Below are 22,267 nucleotides of genomic sequence, written 5' to 3' on the forward strand. Positions count from 1 at the left end.
ATTTCCACTTTGGATATTTCTGAAGCAACATTCTCCGCTTCAACACCCTCTGCAGGGACAGCTTCCGTATCTTCCTCAAGGGCCACTACAACATTGGAGATTGTACCGATCACCTTCAGACGCTCGGGTTCGTCCGTGTCAGAATCGAGGATTATCACACCGTCATGGATTGGATAATCAAACTTATCTTCACCCGGAGGCCGTTTGTGTTCAACCCTCCGCCTCTTTAACCGTGATGCAAACCTCTCAGCTCTTGCACTCACTGGTACTTGCGACGCTTCATCATGCCTCCATTGCTCCTCCATGTCGATCGAATCTAAAAGGGCACGGATACGTCCTCTGGCAATACGCAGGTGCATAATGGACATCCTCTGTATAGCACGACCGACTTCGTGAAGTGGAAGGTCGATTTTAGCCATTACCTCCTCGTGCGCATGAGCCTCAAGCTTGTTGACTTCGAAACTTTTTTCTGGAGAAGTTACAGAATGATCATCACCAACCGCTTCCATGACACACTGCAAAGAAAAAGATGTTACAGTTGCACAAAAAAAAAATCATCATCATCATCAGTCAATCAAAAGATCAGATAAGCACAGAGCAGTACCTAAGATATAGAGGAAAACTATTATGCGATAGGAGGAAGGTCCTTGGAGTCTTATTTATATTTCACGAGCCAACAGGATCTCAGGAGGAAAAGGAGTCTTTACTTTCCACCTATTAAGGCTACTGATTCGGGATAGTGACCAACAATACTTATCAGATATACAATGCTTATCAGATGTATTTGAGAGAAGCTGCCGTATAATGGAAGAGAGCGCGCCCAGTCCAAGAAACAGGCCGAGCTCTGTCCAGGTATATGCAGAGGAAATCAAAGGAAACCAAAGAGGCTCGCCCAACCAAGTCGTGCTTTCTTCCAAACCCTAATTAAGATCGGAAAAGACAGGGTGTCAAAGAGGAACGGCTCAACCAGCTCCAGGATGTTTGAGGCACACTACACCATATCCTGAATTTTACAACATTTCAGTTTCAGGGGTGTGCAACGGATATATACTTTGCACCATTTAAAACGTCTATATCCGTTGCACACCGAAAAATATGTTGCAAAAATTAGGTAATTTTAGTTTATTAATGGAAATTAATGGAGCAAGGTTTTGAAACCTCTAAATACGTTGTACAATTCAGGTATTTCTGTAATATATGGTATTTTCATGGGTTATTTGGATTTTCCGGCGATGAGCTCTAGGGGAAAACTCCGGCGATTGAAAGCCTGGATTTTCCAATGGATTGGTCTCATGCCAATGGTTTTTTCTTTTTAATTTTTACAACCTTTTCCCTTGTTTTCCTTTTTGTGTTTGCCTTCCACGATTTTTGTTCGTGTTTTTCTTTCTTTCATGGTTTAGGGTTTTTCATGTTGTTCTTAGGGTTTGAGTCTTATTTTCTATCATGTCTGCATCTTCTTTACATTCTGGTTCGCGCCGCTCTCAGACCCATATGCGTACATCTCAGCTACTTTCTTCATCCTGTCAACTGAGCCAAACTCCAACAGAAGATGCTGCTTCACAGAGGGGCTACAACCATTGTCCATTCAAAGATTTCAACGGTTGTCGTAATGGTGTGAATGGCAGAGGCTATGCTAGGGGCTCCATTGTACATCATCTACAATACAAGCATTTACTAACTGAGGAGAGTAGGTCCAGTTGCAGAGCGATTATCTCCAGTGAGTTGCAAATATATCGTGCCTGGGAAAAATTTCTCCAACAGTCGCGTATATGGCTTTGCGGTCATTGTATGATCATACGCGGCTGGAAAACTCCCTGCAAAGGAAAAGACGGAGTCCTTCACAGTGTTGTTGCTGGTCCTTTCAATGGGGGAACAACTGATTTTCTTATCTATGGGATTGATAGGCCTGTTGCTGTCACCAATGAAGTTTCTCCTTTCGCAGAAGACATGGACAGGTCTGATGTTGCTGTTTTTCCTGCCTTTGTGGACTCTACAGAGAGTGTGCATGTTGATGCTGAACCAGATGAGTCGTTCTTTCTTTCGACTGATTTACTTAACGTTGTTTTCCAACGTCATTTTACCACGGTTTCTAGCATACCCCATCAGTGTAGACTAAGCTTTTCTCGCACCTTGAAGGCTTTCCTTGACAGTGTTCTTTGCAAAACTGCTGACATAACTGGCTGGATACGCTTGCTGTTGTTTCCCATATGCACGTTACTATTGTATAGGCCAAAGCGATCAGTTGAAGAGAAATCTTCCAACAGGAAGCGCTTGCAAGTAGCTGCCATCCAACATGCACTCCTGACTTGGAAGGAACCGTCGGGATGCTACACTCTGATTTCCAAGTTATTGCGTCAGCCATGCCAACAACACTCAGCCAATCCGGACAGTAAAAAGAAGAGACCTGAAGAGTCAAATTTAAGTGCTTGCCGGAGAAAGATAGAGCAGGGACATTTTGCTGCAGCTATTCGAGTTTTGTCCTCGAATGGGGTTGCTCCTTGCAGCGTGCAAACCTTGGCTGAACTACATTCTAAACACCCTGAAGCTCCTTCACCTTCCATTCCAGACGATGTTGTTGCTGGTGATCCTGTCACGGTTGAGCCAAGGGTTGTTTTGGGGGCCATCAAGGGTTTTCCTAAAGGTACGTCTTGTGGTCGTGATGGGCTACGTGCACAACATCTAGTCGATGCGCTGAGTGGTGCAGCGGCGGCAGTTGCGGATGAGTTGGTGGCTTCGATTACAGGGGTGGTCCACCTTTTGTTGGCAGGTAAGTGTCCCAAGGCTTTGGGTGAGCTAATTTCTAGTGCACCCCTTACTCCTCTTCTCAAACCTGGAGGTGGTCTTCGGCCTATCGTGGTAGGTACTATTTGGCGACGCTTGGTCTCCAAGGTGGCTGCATTTTCAGTTGGCAAGGACATGTTATCTTACTTGGGGGATTTTCAATTTGGTGTGGGTGTGCAGGTAGGAGGTGAAAGTATACTTCATGATTTCAATGGTTTGTTGGAATTGAAAGGGCAATCGAACAAGATATCGATGTTGCTTATTGGCTTTTCGAATGCGTTCAACATGGTAAGCAGGTCTTGTCTTATTCGGGAAGTCCGGCTTCACTGCCCAGGTATTTGTCGCTGGGTAGAATTTTGTTATGCAAGGCCTGCTAAACTTTACTATGACCAACACATCTTGTCCTCTGCGCTCGGTGTTCAACAACGTGATCCGCTTGGTCCCCTTTTGTTTGCTATGACACTTCACCCCCTTGTAAAATCTATTGCTTCTCGCTGTCAGCTGGATTTGCACGCTTGGTACCTGGATGATGTCACTATCATTGGTGACACGATGGAGGTTGCCAGAGCTTTGAGCATTATAGAATCTGAAGGACCAAGTAGGGGCTTACATCTCAATATCAAGAAGACTGAGGTTTTTTGGCCCACGCTTGATCCACGCAGCATTGAGGTAGGTGTTTTCCCCCCCGATATTGGCCGGCCTAGCAAGGGAGTTAAGCTGCTGCGTGGTCCTGTGAGTTTGGATTTGGACTTTATGAGCGACATGGTGCTTAATAGGGTGAACAGGACTATCCAGCTTATGTCCGCTATACAAAAGCTCAAGGATCCTCAAAGTGAGTTGTTGTTACTCCGCAACTGTGTCGGTGTATCCAGGTTATACTTTGTAATGCGCACCACCAATCCAGAAGCTCTGCACCTGGCCTTTGACCTCTTTGATGACCACTTATTCAGATATTTGAGGCTTCTAATCACGGGGGATGGGCCTGGTTTTGGGCCTTTGCAACAAAGACTGGCCACTCTTCCTATCAAAGATGGGGGACTTGGTGTTTATACTATGGCCAACACCTGTTCCTACTGTTATCTCGCCTCCCAGAGTCAGACTACTTCAGTTCGGAAGACAATACTTGGTAGCTCTTTCTTAGCGGATACCGGGACTGCCTATCAGTTGGCTCTTCAAAAATTTATTCAGGTATGTGGTTTGCCTTCTTCTTACCGCGTCGATGACACTGCCCCCCCCCCCCCCCCTCCATGCATTCTCTGGCAGTCACTTATTTTGATGCAGTTAAGAAGCATATCCCTGTCCAATTTACCTTGTCTGCAAGAGATTCCATTCTGTGGCAATGCAATCAGATCAAACACGCTCAAGACTACCTCTTAGCTGTCCCTATCAATGGGTTGAATCAGTGCCTTGTCCCCAGACAGTTTAGAGCAGTTGTTTGTTATCGCCTAGGCATCCCTTTGTTTGTTGAAGATAGTTTGTGCTCTTGTTGTAATAGATCTATGGATATTTTTGGAGACCATGCATTACATTGTGCTAATGACGTGGGGTTGAAGTTTCGTCATGATTTAGTTCGAGATGTTATTGCGAGTATTTGCTACAAAGATGGTGTTCCTGCATGCAAAGAGGTCTCTTTGGGTTTTTCTTCAGAATCTGGCAAGGATTTACGCCCAGCGGATATCCTTGTTCTCAACTGGGAAAACGGCCAAGATGTTTGCATGGATGTCACAGGTGTTTCACCTTTTACTGGTGATGGAGTCCGTTCTTTCATTCTGGGGCAGGCTATTTCTAAAGCAATTGCGCGCAAACGTTCTAAATATTTGAGTGAATGTGATTCGCATGGTTATGGTTTGGGAGTTTTGGCGTTCACCACCTTAGGGGAACTCAGTGAAGACATTGTTTGCTTTTTCAAGTGTTTGAAGAACTGTTTAGTTAGTCATGATGCTGGTAATGGTCTAGGTAGTTTTATTTTCCATACATTGGATGTTGCTATTCAAAAAGGGGTGGGCGCCCAGCTTGTTGCTCGGACGCCAACTAAGAACGATGTTACAATGTAATTTTCTTTATATTAATAATTAACAAAAAGTATTAAAATAGAAAATGTTTTCCGAAATAAAAAAAAAAAATAGATAAGTCGGAACTCGTTCTTTTCTCTCTCTCTCTCCAAACGCTCTTCTTCTGAAACCTAAAACAACTCTTGAATCTGTTATGAATCAAGAGCAAAATCAAAAATCAAAAAATGGTACTTCTAAATCCTGATACTGTAAAGATAACCCATATAAAAGAAATCTAGATCTGTAAACCCTAACTTTGAAATTTGTGAAACCAAAAATTTTGTTCCTGAAATCGGGTACCCATATAGCAGAAATCTAATAGTTGATTGTGCTTCCGACAGTTTGCTTGTCATCAGGTAAATACTAATTTCAGTTTTATGAATTCTAAGGTTTAGATTGTTTTCTTTTAATGAAGTTTTTTTTGGTTTTGTTGGTTTTTTGACCTAAAACCAGGTCTGTATTTGATTTATCTTTTATTTTTCCTGCATACATAGAAGTTCATATAGATTTATAGTTCTTTTTGTATTAGATCGATAGCTACTGATTCGACTGTAATTTCTAATTGGGATTTGAATGATGTTCTCAGCGGAGAAACCAGCCATGCACTTAAGTTGCTGCCATTGATTGAAATCAGTAATAAATTGAAGATGTTATCGGTGTTTCAAGATGTTCTGATGTGGAGAGAGTTTATGAACACGATAGAGAAAGGTTCAATTCAGCGCACTTTGGTGGAACTATTGTCGTAGGTTTAAAATTTGTTGGTTTTCTCTATTTTGCACATCTGCTTTGTTCTCCTTTCAAAGAATCATGTTCAATCATCCAGCTGTAACGATCATTAGGAGTTTATGGATTTTGTTATACTTTGTTTAGTTATTTACCACTTGTTCCGCATACAATTAATTGCTTCATGTCATCTTCTATACATGTATCTCATATAGTGTGTTGTTGAATGGATTGTCAGTACGTGGATTAGCATGGGCAATCAAGAGATGCTTGATTATTTTAGTGCATATAATGCAGTGAGGGATCGTCATTCCCATGGTCCGAAAGTGCACCAGGGGATGCGTCTCCTCATATTTGTAGGCTAACCTGCAGGCTACGTAGAAGCCGAGAGACTTCACAATATGGTTACATCGCAAACAAGGAGGATATGGATAACTTCAACCATCATTCTCCAGGTTCGCTTCACATCTTTAGCTTCAGTACAGCAGTACGGTTCACTCTTTTATTGAATGTCATCCTACCATATATCTTTGTAGTTTCTAGTGCAATTATCCAGCTGTTGTTTTCCTTATAGAATGATTTGCTTTGAGATATATACTAAACTCCGATTCTAAAGGTAGTTAGATATGTTTTGTTTTTAGGCTTCAACGTGCTTAACCAGGTAAGTCAAAACTGAAATTTGAAATGAGATTAATATGAAGATATGGTGGTAACTCCAATGTAGTAAATGAGTGAAGAGACTCTGCATATGAACCTTACCGCTAGGTCTTGATGCATTGCAGGTATGGAGATTAGTATTAAGATTGGACCTAATGTAAGTATAAACTGAAATTGTAGTTTTTGATTATGACAATTAAAAATTGTCAGCACGGAACTCAAATTACTGAGTCAGCTACTTCAGTAAGGTATTAAAAGACTCTCCCTCGATACGGGACTGTTACTTCTTTTATGCGATAATTATCTATTTTTTATTGGGTCTGAAGATTTCTATATGGAATTTTGCCTAGGTTGTGTCCTTGATGATGCGTAAAACGTTTCCTTTTATGAATTTTAACCAGGTAAGTAGAGCTGGTGCTGTCTTCCATTTCATGCTGGGGCTTGGGAGATTTATATAATGCAGAGTGGTGTCGAGATGGAGCCTTCACGGATTGGAATTTCGTTTATCGTCTTCAGCAGCAACGACAATGGGTAGGAGTCAGAGAAGGGAAATTGTCTATACTGGTTGTAACCAAGTGAAGAATACTCTCTGGTGGACATAAAATAAAAGTTGGCTGATGTTGACAGATTGGTTAGCATGGGAATTGGAAGGATTATAAAGTGCAGATTGGTTTCTATTTAAATTGAACATCAATGGAATTCGCTGATGGTGTTCACTGCAATAGCAAATGAGGTGGCTCAAATAGTGGCAGTTCGAGATGGAAACTTGAGCTACAAATTAGGGAAGAACTGGTGATCAACTGCCTTGGTTTTGGGCTGTGTACGAGAAGGTTAAGCTGGGATTTCAAAGACAAGATGCTCATAAAGTTCTGAACTCTGCAGGTGTGGTGATGCTCTTGATAGCTCGACTGGTGGGTCTGAATCTTTCTCCCAGCATTAGCAGCATTGTGCATGGATGGTAAGACCAATGATCTCAAGTAATATTTAGAACGACTATTCATTTTCTTATATTGCACATTCCTTGTGCCGATATTATCGAGTACTTAGTTGCATATAGATCTTTTGTAGTGTAATTTTTTCTAAGACTACGCTAGGTATAAGGTACTATAGTTTTGGGTTACTTTCTGACTGTTCAGTGCCACATGAAGCCTGAAATTGATAGCTTAATTATATGATGCAGCTATTGTCAGCAAGCACATGCTGTTGGAATTGTTCTTGGAGCTTGACAATTTAGGCTAAGAACGAGCAATGCAGTTGACAGTTGAGGCTTAACTGCAACAGACTAATAGGCGATTCTCCATGTGAAGAACGTATCTGAATGGAGATCAAGGTAAATGTCAGTCGTCTTTATTGTAATTATTAGTATTATTATTGTGATTTTGTAGTTGTTTTCCTAAGGAAAATGGTCTTGATGTAAAAATATAAATAATGTATATGTAATTGGAAAGACATGATGTTGCAAGAGTTAACTATATGGTTGGTTACATCAGGTGCATGGTGTTGTAATATCGATATTCTGGGAATACAAATTTAGTATTTAACAAAAAAAAATGTATTTTTCTTACATATTTGCAACGAATATAATCGCTACTTCAATTAAGATAACCGTTGCTATAGTTCTATATTAAGCAACGCCTAGAAAATTTGACCAACGTTTATAAAAGTTACACAAATTAATTTGTGCAACGTATTTGGCGATGCACACAAATTTGCTACGCCATATTACCAACAGATATAACTGTTGGTAAATTCAACGCAACCCTCATATCCGTCCCAAATCGGCTGTTTTGGTGTAGTGGCATATGACGGTGTTCTCCCATGCGGTAAATATGTATTTACTTTAGCTTGGTCATTTCAGTATGCAAATTGTCACCATCTCATGCCTACCTCACAATAGTGTAACCATTATGTGCTAGGCAGGGGATTTAATGTTGATGGTGGATTTTTGTTCAAGGCTAAAATTGTAAAAGCCGAACTTAATATGCCGACGTCCTACGGAGGATAAAGCTATCTGAGTGATGGATACTTCTTCACTTTACTAATTCACCTAGAATGGAGCATGTGGCAACAATCATAGTATTCTGTGAATTAAATACACCCAGAACGGAGCATGTAGCAACAATCCCGATATTATGTGGATTCATAGCATTATTAATTAATGCATGATTAGCCTTGTATTTCTTGTGTTGTTCCCGCAGAACTCTCATTATTGGTGCGGCATGACGACTGAGTGTTGCTCTTAGCGGAGTAAGACGAATCTCCAAGTATCAATAGTGAGGCATGCACGAAATACCCGTACAAGCTACATCTCTCGGTGTGTTATATTAGCCCGATTGAGCCTCTTGGTGTGTTATACTAGCCCGATTGAGTATATTTCCTAAGGGAAATCTGGACTTCCTGTGTCAGTCTCAGAAACGATCACGACCACGCAGGTTGGCCGCATGATTTAACCAGCCTAGACGATCCTCAGCAGGAGCAGGCTATCATCGCAATGACCACCAGCGGGCCCGTTTATGCCCTGGTCGGTCGAACACATGCTATGCCCCCAAATATCCACCAAACGCCAGCCGTGAAGAAGGATGGTCGAGCTGGTATGGAGTGTCTAGTATGCGCAAGACTGTCAAAAACAGTCCCAAAGAAATCGCGACCGTCCAACTTCGCAAGCCAAGTTGGACGGATTGGATCATCCCAAGATTGACCAGAGAAGCGTTGGCATGCACATTGGCAGGCTCACTTTCCACCTACCTGATCGACTCCCTCATGACCAAGCCATGGAGCAATAAACGATTACTCAAAACACGGCTGGCGTGATGATTTAAAAACCGTGGAAGTCCACTAGTGTCTTAAATTGATCACGACCATCCAACTTCGCAAGCATGGTTGGATGGCTTAGATCGCACCTAGGACCGTGGAACAAGTACACGCATGCTCACCACCAGCCCATGTGGGCCCCAGACGATCGTCCTCCCCAAGGGAGGAGCATAGCTTGCAAAACCGATCGGTTGAAGTTGCGTACACAAGACCGGTCCAAAACCCTAATTAGGGTTTGCGGCATGTTACATGTGTCTGATGGTTTTCCAAAAGTTGTTGTAGTTGTGGTAAAAACTGGGTTCTTTTCAGACTTGTGAAGGAAATAATTTTTAGACTTAATAAAAATAAAGATAAAACAAATTAAATTCAAAGGTGAAGTAAATATTATGGAAAGACCAGGGTTCAGGATTTCACCTTTCCCCAAAATTCATGTGATTCAATAATAATTATTATCATGGAATTCTAGACATTACAATTCAAATCAAAAACAATTGTGATTCTAATCATTGCCTAAATCAGATTTTCAAAACATCCATTGTTAATCGCAAGCATGAAATATCAAAAGCAATAAACCAAGCATATTTCATCAAGAGAAAACACAATTAATTAATAAAAATCATTTATTCAATTTTCATTCGGCGCAATTAATCATAAAAGGATTGCATAAATAAATTTAAATGAATTTTACCACATAACTTTTGGAAGAATGGCTTCCTCCATCACCCCTGGGATTGGGTTTAGCTCCTCATCCCAAAAACACACTCACAAGATAAATTCATGGCTGAAATACGTGTTTTTATTGATGTATATAAGATGAAACAGGAATTAGCAACGCTGTAGAAGTGTTACAGCGTCACTGTTACAAAGGGGTAAGTGCTATTGAAGACTGCTGTAAACGATAAGCCTTTACTGCTGTAAAAGAACGACACTGGTATTGTTATTTAAGATTGCTAAAGAACGACTGACTATGCCAGTCTTTTCTTCGTGTTCTTGAAGCTCTTCAATGGCAGCAGCAGCAGCAGCACTGTCTTCTCTGTAATCGTTTCTCCTCGGCTCTCCTGGACTCTAAACTCTCTCCTAAACTTGCTAACCCTTCTTATGACTCGACCCAACCTTTTTATAACTCAACAGGGTCATCAAATCCCGATGAAATCTCCTATTTCTCTTCTCTGCCAGTTACGGGTTTCTATCTTCTTCTCTCTTCTGTACGCGTCTGTTAGCTATCCCATTGCCATAAAACTCTCTCCTGACTTGAACAAAACTAGATACATGTATATCCAGCGTGAAAGTCTCCCAAAAATTTCTCACAAAATATTTGAACGTGAATAACAACATACGTGTCCTGTTTGGACTTTGATTGCTTCTCCCGGTCATTCCAGCCCAACTGGTTGGGTTAAAATCGATTGTACCAGGCCTGTTCAGTCAGTTAGAGTCTATACGTACCAAATACAGCCATTGAATCTCCTAAAATCTCGTCAGAATTCGATCTCCAAAACTGTTCTTCGCTGTATGCATTTTCCCGCCAAAACTTGTATTTGAATTATGAAGATGACCTCCCCCTATCCAGTTCCGGTGTCCCTTTAGTACATGCCCTGAAATGGGGTGCCCCTTATCCAAATTAGGGGTGCCTTTAGCAATTCTTCTGGAATGTTTTCTGCACTTTTTCAGGGTTCCTCCGGGGTATTTCTGGGGTGCTTCTGGTAGTTATCAACGGAGGTCCAAATGCCGCATTTTTAGCAAATTTCGCCACAAAGCCTTATTCTTCCAAAAAAACACCTACAAATAAATAAAATAACCAAATAAGTATGATATCGAGCACTAACAATATATACAAATGAGCTATAATAGACACATAAATGCGTCTATCAAATACCCCCAAACTTATTATTTGCTAGTCCCGAGCAAATCAAAACTACAAAATAAAATCCTAACTCACTGTCGCAGGCATCGTCGAATGCATTTAGCGTATGCAATAAGCCTTTAAACCCCAAGGTGTCCCTAGTGGCCGAGTTATAGTCTCGGGAGGGCTTACAAGAGATATACCCACAAAACCTGTACTCCAGACCTTAGCTATATACGCAGAACCTTGGAAGGCACTAAAGAATCTCCTTGGTTGGCATACTTATTGACTACAGGAAGAAGTACCCTGATGCGAAATTCCAATTGCTGTACACGAGTTTGCACTGAAGCATACTAAAATTCATATAAAGTGACAGAGTTCTACTAAGATAGTCGCACTATGGACATCAATATCCGGAGTCAAAACTAATCACATGGATAGATCAAGAAGATGGATATAGAAAAACGTAGATGGTTTTGATGTTTACTAAGTGAACAGTGTTTCCCATATCTGTCTGAAGGCCTCTTCCAAGATGAACCTAACCTAAATGACCGAGATACTAGTCTGACGAATATCAACTCACTAGCATATACAAGGGAACCAGTGGTCGATAATCCTAACTCTAGGTCAACACAGCTGGCATATACAAGGGTTCCAGTGGTCGACTTTGTTTAGTTTTATTCCGTTTGGTCTAATGGTCTGGTCTCAATTTCTCTTTCTTTTTTTTTTTTTTTTTTATAACTGTTTTTTTTTTCAATTTTTTTTCATGGTATCTCAATCACTCTAATTCACCCTAGCATTGGTAACAACTTGAATCGTGTGCCCCACCTAATCACTTAGAGAAACATAGTTTAAAAAGAAAACAACATCAAAAAAGAAGTGAAAAGGACTCAACGAGATATGGTGAAACTATCATGTTATTCCTAACAACTGAGCTTTGTGCTTTTATGAATAGACTCTTTAGATGTTGCCATCTAATCAGATTGGTTCCTCAACTCCTACAACCAAAATGCTTCCATCCACTTAGATTAGTTAGTGCAATCCTCAATAGGCATAAATTTCTAGGTTCTAGAGTTTATTTATTCATACTGCAACTAAAAAGTTTCTCCAATACCCCCAAACTTAAATCTACATTGTCCTCAATGTTCTAAAGATAAAATTAAAAGCATGAACAAGGAGAAACTGTTACCATTTGAAGCAAAAGAGTTAAGAAAAGATATTACCGTGTTGCATGAGATTGGGTTACCTCCCAAGAAGTGCTAAGTTTAAAGTCTTCAGCCAGACTTATGAAAGGATTAGTCAACTCGAACAGTATAAAAGTAGTCGGAATAACTGTGGGTCTTTAAAACCAAAAAGAGCTGACAAAAGGAAACTGCAGTGAACCAACGAAATGAACAATACTAGCATGCCCGTACCTAGTTTCCTGATAACTATCGCTATTTGCGGTTCAGGTTCAGGTTCTATGAAAGGGTCTAAATAGAATATTTTCCTCGGATGCATTTCCTCATAGGTTGGATCCAAATTATTAGGTCCTAGAGTCTGGGAAAACTCAAATAAGAACTTAGAATCACAAAATAATAACCTAAATAACTGAGGATCCTCTAAGTCAATCAGGTTTGAATTACATAATTGACCACAGTGAGAGTAGTGGTCATTCTTAGGTAAATGTGTCGATTCTATTAACCTAAAGTACTTAGGCTTAGTCTCAGAACTTAATATTTGACTCATTTTAAATACAAACGTTCCCACATTTGGAAGAAAACTATTTGGTGGGAAAACAAAGTCAATCTGGGTATCATAGCCTGGGTAAACCACATCAACCAGAGGATGGGTTTCTAACGACTGAACTTTTTTCAGGACATCATTAGGTTCGGGAAACCTAGTATGAAGATAATATTGTAAGATGGTTGAGGCATGGATATCAAGTCCTATGTGAGGGGACTTTCCGAGAGTTAAAGTTAAAGCACTAGGAAAGTGATAATCACCCCCAAACTTAAAGTTTTCAGTGTCTCTAGATAGACTAGTCACAATCTCCCTAATTTCTAGATCATCAGATTCTTGGAAGTGGTCAATTGATTCTTCTAAGTTTTTATCAGGTAGTGCATCTTTACTCATCTCTACGGGTCTATGTTCTTCATTTAAGATTATTGTTTCTAAATCGCTAGACTCTAAAACATCATTTTCAGAATAAACCCGTTCCTCTAAACCACTATCGGCTTCGTAATCAAAAGGAAATACTACATCGTCTAAAACGGTGGTATTCCTAATCAAATCCTCGTCCTCTTGAATAGGTGAATAATCATAAAAATTATTTGGATTTGAAGTAGAAATAATATAATCACTATAAAGCTCAATTGGATTACTAGATTCCTGATCACTATGCCTACATATTTCAGATTCTTCATCACTACTATCCTCATCATAATAGTACGAAGATGATTGAACCTTATCTAAATAAGTAGTGTTACCAATTATAACCTCGTTATCTTGATTATGTGAAAAACTATCTTCATTCTCAAGGGTATTATTGGATACACTATATTGGCAATTCAAGTTATTTTGAGCAATACTTTCATTCGTCTCTAACTCAAGTCTACGTGTCGACTCAGCTATCCTCTCAAGGGTCTCTTCCAAAGAAAGTTCCCTTAGTGTAGGATCTAAGTTTTGAGTTAATCTATTGAGGATATCTTCTACAGATTCAGTTGTTGTTGCAGTTCTTTCGTACATAACTACGTTATTCACCTCATCTAATTTATACGTCGATTCAGCTAACTGACGTGATGACTCAGCTAAATTCCTGAGAGTCTCTTCTAGAGAAGGAATAGGAACTGAAGGATCATAATAAGGACTACTTTTCAATAGTTTGATTGTATCCTCTAGAGACGAAGAACTAGTACTATAATCTTCTTGCTCGTATGACTGATGCACGTGTGGATAGTAATTGGGCTCACCATGGTATGACCCATAACCTTCAAAAGGTTGGCGTTCCTAACCACTATTCACACTATGGTCGTAATAATGTCCATATTGTTCAGTTGGATAATTATATTCATTCTGATGGCTATTATAATACCAGTTTGACATTTTAACTGCAAGGGAATTCTAAACAAGCACAAAGAAGGCTGACTCGACCACGACAAGCCTATTTTATCTAGCAAACAAAAAGCATGATGGATCCCTTAGATTGTTTCTAGACCAGCTTCTAATCCTTCGAAAGGGAATTCGTTACAATTTAAGCAAACCCCTCTGGAATCAATCCGAGTCAAAGTAAGTTGAATTGAGGCGAGGGAAGCTCAGTGGAGCTTTGATACCCAAGGCCTCACCGCTATCACAAGGCGGCGCAGTCACGCATTCAACTCACATAAACCATCATGAACTTTGAAGTGTGCTTAAAGAGCAACCAATATTTTTCGAACGACTGTCCTATTAAGCTCGTTACCCTATAGGTCTCGTTCTATTCAAAATTTTAGGCTTAGGTTCGCGTTTGGTTTCGTTTTCCTAAGGCGGGCAAGAAGAGAACGGTGATGAAATCCGAACCCTTATCTTGTATGGCCAGTCCTTGCCCTTTACTAGGAATTTAAAAACAGTCCAAATTCGTCCTCAATCAATGAATCACCTTAAGGAATACAGTAACTCGCTTACAGGAGATTCACGAGTGTTTCGATGGACTTACCTCCCGTACCAGACGGGGGATGAACCGTTGAAGTCGACTCGGGCCACGACTCCTATGTCATGTACAAACCCGAGGGGCCGGGACGATATTGTAATCGTCGTCCTTCCCTGCAAATAGTTTATATTTAATTTTTTTTTATTAATAATAAGACCCTTCCGTAGGGTTAAAAAAAATAAAAATAAAAAAATGTCCAAAAGTCCAGAATAAAGTCCAAATAAAAAGTCCAAAAATTATGAAAAATAAAGCCTATTTACAAATTCTAAAAAAAATAAATAAATAAAATCTATATACAAAAAAATAATAACAATAAAAATTAAATCCTAAAAAAAAAAATTATGTCTTTTTTTCCCTTCTCTTTTAGCTTTTAGCTTTAAGCTTTTTGTTCCCAAGTCCTTAGTATTCCACTTCGAACCTGTAAATCAAAGACACAAAAAGAAACGTAAAAAGGAACAAATGAAAATAATAATAAAAAAAAATCTAAAAATGCTACCTAAACACAAATCCGCGTCGGCGGCGCCAAAAATTTGATGGTTTTCCAAAAGTTGTTGTAGTTGTGGTAAAAACTGGGTTCTTTTCAGACTTGTGAAGGAAATAATTTTTAAACTTAATAAAAATAAAAATAAAACAAATTAAATTCAAAGGTGAAGTAAATATTATGGAAAGACCAGGGTTCAGGATTTCACCATACACCAAAATTCATGTGATTCAATGATAATTATTATCATGCAATTCTAGACATTATAATTCAAATCAAAAACAATTGTGATTCTAATCATTGCCTAAATCAGATTTTCAAAACATCCATTGTTAATCGCAAGCATGAAATATCAAAAGCATTAAACCAAGCATATTTCATCAAGAGAAAACACAATTAATTAATAAAAATCATTTATTCAATTTTCATTCGGTGCAATTAATCATAAAAGGATTGCATAAATAAATTTAAATGAATTTTACCACATAACTTTTGGAAGAATGGCTTCCTCCATCACCCCTGGGATTGGGTTTAGCTCCTCATCCCCAAAACACACTCACAAGATAAGTTCATGGCTAAAATAGGTGTTTTTATTGATGTATATAAGATGAAACAGGAATTAGCAACGCTGTAGAAGTGTTACAGCGTCACTGTTACAAAGGGGTAAGTGCTATTGAAGACTGTTGTAAACGCCTTTACTGCTGTAAAAGAACGACACTGGTACTGTTATTTAAGACTGCTAAAGAACGACTGACTATGCCAGTCTGTTCTTCGTGTTCTTGAAGCTCTTCAATGGCAGCAGCAGCAGCAGCAGCACTGTCTTCTCTGTAATCGCTTCTCCTCGGCTCTCCTGGACTCTAAACTCTCTCCTAAACTTGCTAACCCTTCTTATGACTCGACCCAACCTTTTTATAACTCAACAGGGTCATCAAATCCCGATGAAATCTCCTATTTCTCTTCTCTGCCAGTTACGGGTTTCTATCTTCTTCTCTCTTCTGTACGCGTCTGTTAGCTATCCCATTGTCACAAAACTCTCTCCTGACTTGAACAAAACTAGATACATGTATATCCAGCGTGAAAGTCTCCCAAAAATTTCTCACAAAATATTTGAACGTGAACAGCAACATACGTGTCCTGTTTGGACTTTGATTGCTTCTCCCGGTCATTCCAGCCCAACTGGTTGGGTTAAAATCGATTGTACCAGGCCTGTTCAGTCAGTTAGAGTCCATACGTACCAAATACAGCCATTGAATCTCCTAAAATCTCGTCAGAATTCGATCTCCAAAACTGTTCTTCGCTGTATGCATTTTCCCGCCAAAACTTGTATTTGAATTATGAAGATGACCTCCCCCTATCCAGTTCCGGTGTCCCTTTAGTACATGCCCTGAAATGGGTGCCCCTTATCCAAATTAGGGGTGCTTTTAGCAATTATTCTGGGATGTTTTCTGCACTTTTTCAGGGTTCCTCCGGGGTATTTCTGGGGTGCTTCTGGTAGTTATCAACGGAGGTCCAAATGCCGCATTTTTAGCCAATTTCGCCACAAAGACTTATTCTTCCAAAAAAACACCTACAAATAAATAAAATAACCAAATAAGTACGATATCGAGCACTAACAATATATACAAATGAGCTATAATAGACACATAAATGCGTCTATCAGTGTCGTTAATCGATCACGAGCGTCCATCTTCGCAAGCTTGGATGGAGGGTGTAGATATAGACTCAAAGGGTCCCAAGCATGTCAACATGATCACCGTGGGCCCATCTACACGCATGACCGATCGGCCTAGGCCAACCATGGCCGGACGCCTCGATTAGTGCGCCTTAAAGGTGGCATGTCGCGCCCCTTTAAGAATCCTTTGCGACACAGGATTCCTATTGAAAACCGATCTTGGCCACTCCTCTTTGCCGGTCAAATCGAGTGGCCTAGATCGCACCTTCGCAAGAGGAGACAGTATGGGCGTGTGCACTGACGAGCCACCTCCATGTAGGACCGATCGGTCCCACCAGAATCGGCTCCTAGGCTCGAGTTCGATCGAGCCAAAGGTGGACGCTTGTACACCTCCTAAAACCCTAAAAATCCATCGAATGGTCGCAGATGAGGGTCGCAACCCATCTCGTCCGTCCAACTCCGCTAGCTTGGACGGACATCCTAGGTTAAGATCTAGGCGGCCAATGAAGCGTCCCTATGATCACCTTCCTCCACTCTTCCACATGGAGTGATCGTCCAAAGCATGACTCGCCCATGCAGCCTCCAAACGATCACTCGGAGATGGATAGAAGAGATGTTATTTTAAGACGCCTAATCCGTGACTTACTCCGTTAAGCTTTAAAATAGCGATGCTTTAATCATATTGATTATATTAGATGCATTACATACTTAGACTACATACGGTATTTTATAAATATCGATTTATTAAATAACTTAGTTATTTAACTTAGCACCGTATGCTACTTCCAGTGGGTCCCACGATCCACTCATTCGAGACATCAAGCATGTCACAAACTGGGGGATACTTACTGGGGTATTGGTCTGGCAGTTTACAACGTGCAACGCGCAATCATAAGAACATGTCAGGGGGCATGGACGGTTAGCGATGATGGGAGAAGTGGGAAAAGCCTGATCGTATGACACAAGCACGACCCCACTATTCCATCACTCCATTTCCTCCACTTCCTACGAGAGACGAGGGTTGCGCTCAATGACTTGTATAAATAGGTTCTCCTCCCTATTTCCAAAACATACAAAAATCAAGTGTTGATACAACGTATTCAAACACCCAGAGTTGACTGCTTACATTATTGCAAGCCTGCTCGATATTCTGATAAAAGTCATAAACATCCAATACCTTCACAATCTCAACACCTTCTTCGCTTCCCTCCCTAAGATCAACCCCATCTCCTTCACTTTGTGACCGAAGCAAGTCTGGAACAACCATTTCTTGGTTTAGGCAAGAATTGTACAGATTGATCTCTCGAATCAGAAATCACTCTCGTGAAGTGCATTTGTTTAGAGTTTAGATTCTTTTCTCATCCACACATCCAAATTTACCAAAAACCGCAGAAACAGTTTTCACCCATAAACAGTTATATACAAGGTATTTTAATACCCGCAGGAGAATCCCAGTTCCAAAACGGTAAAACAAACCCAAGATTTTCTCTTGGAAGTGAAGATATTATCTAAGGAATTAATGGAATAAGAAGCCAGCATTTACAAACTTGGATTTCCAAATGAGGGAAACCAACTAAAATTTGATCAAAAACAGCATTGTGATAAGCACAGTGGAGATCAACTTGGTTTTTTATTTTAAAACTAGTTTGAAACCCGTGCTACGCATCGGGACTGCTGGAATTTCTTACACTATTAGTTGATATCCACTGAGGCGGGGCTTCGACACGCACCCATCCCAATTAAAGTTATAATAAGCTTATACAATTACTATCAAACAGATTGACGATTAACGGTTAAAATTTTATAATAATCAAATATATACTATTATTATAATTTAAATATCTAACATGGTTTCGAAAACTAATTTCATGCAATATAATAACATAATAATCAATTCTACAAATAAACTAAAATAAGTAGACCTAAGTAATTTAAAAAGTAAAATATTTTAAGCTACTAAGACATAATTAGATTTTTTTTTTAGTATTTAACCCGTGCTTCGAACTGGATACAACGGAAATTGATCCTTAGTTGGGAGAAGCCCCGCACCCGTCCAAGAAGGGATCTCAATTAACAACTGAAGTGTACAGTGAAAACACCAATTATCATATTATTTTTTTGAAGCAATCATTTAGTAGATTAACAATCATAACTAAACTATTCATCAATTTATTACGTACTGGTTAATGTGTTGGAGATTAAGAAATTCTCTTAAAGAAAATAGATAAATTATACAGACCTTTGAAATCAATAAGTAGTTATCAGTACTATTGGTAGTTAAATGAAAAATCACGCTTTCTATATAGTTGTATCAATATCTGATATTGGAGATACTAAAAAAATACGATATTAATATAGAATAGATTGACAACTCTAAATGGTGCACAATAGATGAATTGCTTCTCGTCAAATAAAATGTAATTAAGGAATCGCACATTTATATTTCTCATCATAAAATCATATATTTTTGTTAAGAATTAAGGAACCAACTCAATTGCCCTTCCAGGCTCCAACTTATTAAAAAATCACACTCATTAGTCATTATATAGGCATCGGTATATGATATTAGAGACATTAAAAAAAATCATGATATTAATATAAAATATATTGCCAACTCTAAATAGTGCAAAACATATGAAGAATGAAAAATCGCACAGATTATGTAGTTGTGTTGATATCTAACATTAAAGACACTAAAAATAACACGATATTAGTATAAAATAGATTGTCAACTCCAAATAATGCAAAGCATAGAATGTGCTTCCAGTCAAAGAAGTAATCAAGAAAATGTCATAAGCCATTATATAGGCATCGATATCTGATATTAGAGACATTAAAAAAAACCATGTTATTAATATAAAATATATTGCCAACTCTAAATAGTGCAAAGCACATAAAGTGATTCCCATCAAAGAAAGTATAATTGAGGAAGACACCAACTCCTTATAGTTAAACGAAAATCACACTCAATATATAGTTGTATCAAGTGTATCATATTGAATACACTAAAAGAACACACGATATAACATAAAATAGTTTTCCAATTTTAAATAGTACAAAATATATGAAATGCTTACCGTTAAAGAAGTTCTAATCAAGGAAATGAACTAACTCTCACTAAGACTTCGTTTGATTGGTACTTTAACCGCAAGGATCGTATACTAATTAATGATTGGAGTACTTTATTGGCAAAGGGAATCTAAATTGTATTGGTTACTTAAATAATGTGGTTGTTGGATTTTTAGTGATGCATATGGCTAATTCCATTACGTATGCATGGAAATTATTTTGGATTGAAACAAAACAGAAAACCCTATTGGAATTGAACGATTAAAGATCCCATTTTTTTTACATCAACCGTAGATCAAGTTAATGAAGTGTCGTTACGTACGGCATGGTCTACAAAACAAAGCAATTTCCTGCGTATAGCCAGTTTGAGAAAGAAAATGAATAATAATTATATAGGTTTAAAAAAAAACTATAATTTAATAATCTAGCAGAACCCCATCCAAAATATCATAATAAAAATTTATAAAGAAAAGCCAAGAGAGAGTAGAATGCTCTTGGGACAATAACTTAATAATGTTGCTTGGGATTTACATCCACCCTTATTATTCTTATTTGGTTCTACATAGAAATGAAAATTATGGACGGGGCCAATATTAACCTGGTTTATAATTATATATTCACTACCACATCATTGAAACATGACACAGAGAAGTGTTCATTTTACAAATATCCAAACATAAAACAGATCGAAACTACTTTGGCCCAATACCATATTACTGCAACATGAATATTCTACAATCATGATTTTTTTGTTCCATGGTTCATTGTCAAGGTTGGTGAGGTATTCCTGAAACAAACTTCATGAGGGATTCAACGTCAACCCTCACTGTTGGCAGCCTTTAGCAAATTAGCACTGTAAATAAGAACGTCGCGATCAATTGGTAGACCCTAACTGGAGATCGTATATCTTTCTGGTGGTTACCACATATGATGCTGGTGTTTCGGAAAATTTTCAATGTTAATGAAAAAATATATCAAAGTACCAGAAGATGCTTCAACCTCCAACCACAAAAGGTATTTTCATAAAACAAAGTTGTTATTATCTGTCAGATTCTGATTGGCGTATATGGTGATGATCGGAGGAAAGATAACTATCATATAATGAAATGACCCCTCATGGTGGAGTGGTATTTAAAAGTGCATACAAACTAAGACAAAAAATTAAATGGACATTAGGATTGATTCAGGATTCCCTATTTGATTAATATTACATGAAACAAAAAGAAGAAGAAAAAATGTATATCGAAGAACTCCACTATAATAATAGTGAGAAATCTAGGGGATGGTTCATAAAGATATATTAATATATTTAGTATGGGTTCATGGAAATGGTTGATAAACGTCATTGATATGTATATTTTAGTTTTTGGTTTTTATTACAGAAATCCATTTAGTGTAGAGCTTCAAAATTGCAAACGACATGGATCATGTAATTAATGATTAAGTAAGTGTTAGTTAATAGTATTAATCCATATATATTAAATGACAAACTCAAGTTATAAGCGCACTTACTTTAGAACAATTAAGCTAGTGTTAAATCACAATGCAATTTTCCTAATTACATATGCACCTTTCACTTGCTTAGCGCGCGGAAACAAAATCTTGTGATAAGACCTAAACTGTTGCATAGCAAAATAAAATAAGAGTAAATATGAAGGCCATCAGATTACATAAATTAAAATTAGAAAATTTTATTTAATGAATTAATGAGCATGCAGTAATTGAATAGCTAGCAAGATTATATATGGACCTCATTTTGAATTTTTAATACACCAATTATGTTGATGGTTAAACTTATTTTGGAAGGTGGAAATTCTTTTGTCTGGAAGACCAACAAATTAATGAAAGTGCAAGGAGTGAACTCTCTTTTTATCTACAGATGTTCATCAGTTTTGATATGCCCTACTGGCCTTCTCAGGGAAATGTGTTTGTTTACATAATAAAAGCCTCTAAAGTCAATTACAAAAGCCAAAATGAAACAAAAACTGTAAACGAATTATATAAATAAAATTAAAATACCTATGAAAATGATACAGATAAAACCTTAACAACCCACATGAAGTATAACACTTCCCTTTCAACTGAAACATGCATCTAGACCCGAGTTTCTTTCCTTCTTCGGAGCCTAACAAAATGAATTGATGAGAAAGAGATTATATCTTGTTCGACAACAAATATACAAAGTCGCACTTCCAAATGCGTATATCTTCATGATTAAGTAATTCTCTATTTCATACTTCCTTAATTATAGAGTAAATGAACACATATACTGTTTTTATAATCCGCAATTTCCAACTTCACTTTTGCATTACACATAACTCTAAATTCTAATTATAAATGTTGGGATTTTATCTTTCATGTGATGTTATATTACAATGCTTAAGCATCATTAGTACGAAGCTTATATTCACGAATCAATCACTCAATAGTACCTCCACATGAAGCTTAAAGGAGAGAGTAGTACCTACATTACCTAAACATGATGATTTTGAGAAACCCTCACCTACAAAATCCC

General features: G+C 38.4%; 1 long non-coding RNA gene across 3 annotated transcripts; it reads left to right on the forward strand.

Annotated features, from left to right (window-relative positions):
• Positions 1–4,904: 4,904 nt before the first annotated feature.
• On the forward strand, positions 4,905–7,754 carry LOC113341833. 3 transcript variants are annotated; one of them, XR_003356174.1, is made up of 6 exons: positions 4,905–5,188; positions 5,419–6,010; positions 6,197–6,216; positions 6,338–6,460; positions 6,614–7,170; positions 7,393–7,754. It is a non-coding gene; the product is annotated as an uncharacterized LOC113341833 (long non-coding RNA). The 3 variants fall into 3 exon arrangements; XR_003356173.1 differs by lacking the exon at positions 6,197–6,216; XR_003356172.1 differs by lacking the exons at positions 6,197–6,216; positions 6,338–6,460.
• Positions 7,755–22,267: the final 14,513 nt, after the last annotated feature.

This window comes from Papaver somniferum, unplaced genomic scaffold (assembly GCF_003573695.1).
Source record: "Papaver somniferum cultivar HN1 unplaced genomic scaffold, ASM357369v1 unplaced-scaffold_32, whole genome shotgun sequence".
Classification (NCBI taxonomy): domain Eukaryota; kingdom Viridiplantae; phylum Streptophyta; class Magnoliopsida; order Ranunculales; family Papaveraceae; genus Papaver; species Papaver somniferum.